The following is a 5,000-nucleotide window of genomic DNA, read 5'->3' as shown; positions in this document are numbered from 1 at the left end:
CAACCCTGCTGGAAGGGTTTATCAGTGGCATCCCGGCTAAACTACTCCCCCTTCCACCAAGATACGTCAGTAAGTGGGAGGTAACTCGGCTGCCTACCTCTCAACCCCCCCAAAAACATGACTGCACAGACAAAGAAATGGCCCTCAATCACAAGTGGCAAAGGAGCCCCTGGTTACGGCGGCGATCAGGATCGCTCCCGAGCAGAGGGTGCTAAGAATCCCCGGTTAACAACAGGCCGTCCCACGTTGATAAAGCTTTGCACATATAATATGAGGACAATGAGAATTGAATCCGACTTACTAGCTTAAATTGAGGAACTCTTTCTCATTAAATGGGGTATTGTAGGAGTCTGTGTGGTTAGAGGACTAGGCGAAGAATAGAAGATACTAAATGATGGACACGTGCTCTATTGGAGAGGTAAACCCCAGGGTAGCAAGCAAGAATTAGGGGTAGGTTTGTTAGCTTACAAACTTTTAGTTAACTTCAGTAACAATAAAACTAAACAATAGGTACAAAAAAACTAAAAAACTACCGACCAATAAGCCTCCTTTCAGTTACTTACAAACTATTCACAAAAGTCATCACAACTCGCACCTCTGACCGTCTGGATTCTAATCAGCCTAGAGAACAAGCAGGCTTCCGCAGTGGATTCTCAACAACAGACCTCATCCACACGATCACCCAAATAAGAGGAAAAAAACGAATATAGGAAACCCTGTGTATGGCCTTCATCGATTATGAAAAGGCATTTGACTCTGTACAAATACCAGCAGTACTAGAAGCTATCCGAAGACAGGGAGTAGAGGAGCTATATAGTAAAATATTGGAAGATATATACGAAGAGGGGACAGCAGCCTTCAAGCTCCACACGGAAACCGACAAAATACCAATTAAAAAAAGGGGAACTCATACAGACAAGCACATCTAGCGCAGAGGAAATTAAGCGACGCATCAGTCTAGGCTGGAGCGCCTTCGGCAGACACGTAGCATACTAAGAGGCTCCTTCCCATTATGTTTAAAAAGAAAAACCTTTAACCAATGTGTCCTACCAGTTATGACCTATGGATCAGAAACATGGACAACGAAATTACTGGAGAGGAAACTAATAAGTGCCAGAGAGGGATCTGAGAGGTTGATGCTGGGAATTAGCCGAAGAGATCGGATGAGGGCGACGTGAATCAGGGAACAGACAAAAGTGGAAGATATACTTGTGAGCAGCAAAAAGCAGGTCATATACATCGAAGACAGGAAAACAGATGGACAAATAAAGTAACAGACTGGGTTATAGATAATATAAAGAGGCCAAGGGCCAGACCAGTGACAAGATGACATGACGAAATAACGAAATTTGGGGTCCGAGACTGGAAACAAAAAAACGCAAGACAGACAAAGTTGGAAAAGATTGGGAGAAGCCTACGTCCTGCAGTGGATTAACTCAGGCTGATGATTATGATGTGTGTGTGTGTGTGTTTGTGTGTATTTTGAGTTTATGCAATTAAAAGGATCATGCCTGTTTATTATTTTGGAAAGAGTAGTCTCTGTTGTTTTCAGTTTTTTTTTCTAAAGTAGCTAAAAAAACGTGATAACATGCTAAATTCATGGTAGTTTGGAGGCCTTGCTGGCGTTCCCTCGTTTCTCGCAAGGAGGTGTCACAACTGTTCCCAGACTTTTGTTTTTCAGTTTTATTTCTTATAATATGTGCAATACATGCACTGGAACCATTGAGTAAACCTCTCCCTTCTACCATGTAAATCGAATTAAGAAGCATCATGGGTGGAGGAAAGGATCTGAGTCGGGCGGATTTTTCTGCTGTTGAAGTTTACATCCGAGAAATGTCTCTAAGTTAACGAGAAAAAAATCAGTGCAGAAGTGAAAAGAAAACTATGAACCCATTCGAAGAGGAAAGTGTCTTCTCTCCCAGGTAAGACATAATTATAGCGTTGAGTGTAAGCCCTCTGCAGTCGGACAAGAGTTAAATGAGATGGGATACCGTGCATGCAGGCCAGCTAAGGTGCCAAGACTAATCGTAACCATGAGGAAGAAACGACTGGCCTGGGCAAAGGCTTATAAGGACTGGACATCAGAAGATTGGGAAAAGGTAAATTTCACTTAAATTTTCATTCTGACTACGTTTCTAGGTGTTTCAAACGCAATTTAGTGAAATACATATGTATACGTGGGAAAAAATATATTTTAGTTACAAGATATTACATCTAATATGATCCTTATGTTTGGGTCAAAAACGAAATTAGAAAAAGGGTCATGTTGGAAATGGAGTTCAAGAGGATTTTATTCTAATGTTCTAGTCGTAGCTTTTAATGTTATATTTATTTGCAGGTTTGTTTCACTGATGAGTCCACAGTAGAAATGGCGATGGACAGACGAAAATTTGTTAGAAGAACCAGCTTAGAGAAGGACCATGAAAAATAGAGAGCACATGAAAAATTTCCTACCAAGGAGATGATGAGGTCTGTGATCTCTAGCATGGGTACTGGAAGATTAGAGAGTGTTAAAGGTAATATAAATCAAGTTGGATACCGTGACATCATTGATAGCCGTCTTCTGCCCCAACTGCGTGAGGGGTTCCCAGATAATGACAGCATTTTCATGCATGATGGACCTCCCTGCAGCACAGCCAAGTGTTAAAACCATTTGGATAAGCCAAGTGGAATGTACTAACAAAGTAGAGCTAATAGAACAGTTGATAAAGGTATGGCATAAAAACCCAGAAATCAGGGAAAAGGCCCGCCGGTGCATTCGAGGCATGCCAAGACGTGTTGTTACAGTGATTAAGGCTAAGGCGGGCTCTTCGTGTTACTAATATCATGTCTCTAATAACGCATGCAAGTAAAATTAGGAAATGATGAGTTGCCTTCATTTTGAGATCCATATTCTACCAAAAATGGTTGAAACCGCCGGTGGTTGTCAGTAATTATATCAGTACTATCGCTATATAAATATATCTATATATATGTATATATATAAATAAATAAATAAATATATATATATATATATATATATATATATATATATATATATATATATATATATATACACACATATATACATACACACACACATACTCACACACACACATACACACACACACACACACACACACACACACACACACACACACACACACACATACACACACACACACACACACACACACACACACACATATATATATATATATATATATATATATATATATATATATATATATATATATATACATATATATATATATATATATATATATATATATATATATATATATATAAACTGTATTACAATCTCCTCAAATTCACGGCCTGTGCGTACAAAGTAATAAAAAAAGCGTGTTCGAAACTAGTGTGCGTATTGTGCGTCGAGTATGATGATTCGCGAACCCGATGTTCCGAAGCGGGGGGCGCAGCAGTCTACCTGGGGGGCGACGTGGACTGAAAACGTGAGTCTCGACTGAGCGGCCATTGCTTCACTCTCCCAGGACACGGGTACACGGTGGACTAATTTTGAAAATTAAGCGTTTTTTGAACATCTTGAATCTTATCGTTACTCCTAAAGTATACTGGTGAAGTATATACTTTCTTATTTTTTGTGTGTTAGGGTATGAGGTGAAACATAAGAGGAAATAAGTGATGTTATTGGTATTATAATTTTGGTGCTTTGTGTTATGTATAATATAATTAATGAAATAATTAAACGTGTGAAATATTGTTCAATTTGAATAAACCTACAGTGAAGATAATCTATAATGGTAATGAAAAAACAATATCTTGAATATAATCAACAACAACAACAACAATTATAAATGGATAATGAACGTAAAACATAGATAATAAAGAATACTAATCAACTGCATAATAACTAGTAATTCAAAAATATATGATAATTCATAAAAGCATAAATTTAAGAAAATGAAAGCTGCAAATATTACGAACCTCAAGATATATTGATAATACTAACTTATGAGCTATAATATAAGCTACTTTCATTACTTGTTGTACTTATTCCGCTACTTCCCCTAGACATCTTAAAACTTACTGTTACATATACAACAAACCCACATTGTACTGCACTATACTACAAGCGGGATTGTTACAACTGGTATATACATACATACACACACACACACACACACACACACACACACACACACACACACACACACACACACACACACACACACACACACACACACACACACACACACACATACACACATACACACATACACACATACACACATACACACATACACACATACACACATATATATATATATATATATATATATATATATATATATATATATATATATATATATATATATATATACACATATATATATATACATATACACACATATATATATACATATATATACGCAAATATAAAGAGATACATGTATATAGGCATATATATAGCTAGAGATAGACAAATAAATAGATAGATAGATTTATATATATATACATAAGTATGTATGTATATAGATAGATAGATAGGTAGGTAGGTAGGTAGGTAGGTAGGTAGGTAGGTAGATAGATAAACTTATATATATACATACGTATACACACACACACAACACACACACACACACACACACACCACACACACACACACACACACACAATATATAGATAATATATAATATATATATAATATAAATATATATTATATAAATAATATAAATATATTATATATAGTATAAATATATTTAAAATATGATATAATATATATATATATATATATATATATATAATAGTATAATAGTATATATATTATATATATTATAATATATATATATTATACATAGTATATATATATATAGAATATATATTATTATATATTCATAACATATGTAATATATATAATATATATATATATATTATAATATATATTATATATATATTATTTATTATTTCATATAATATTATATTAATAATATATATATATATATATAATATATATATATATATATCATATACTATAT

This window comes from Penaeus monodon, chromosome 16 (assembly GCF_015228065.2).
Source record: "Penaeus monodon isolate SGIC_2016 chromosome 16, NSTDA_Pmon_1, whole genome shotgun sequence".
In the NCBI taxonomy this organism is placed as follows: Eukaryota; Metazoa; Arthropoda; class Malacostraca; order Decapoda; family Penaeidae; genus Penaeus; species Penaeus monodon.
This window is presented reverse-complemented; position numbering follows the sequence as displayed.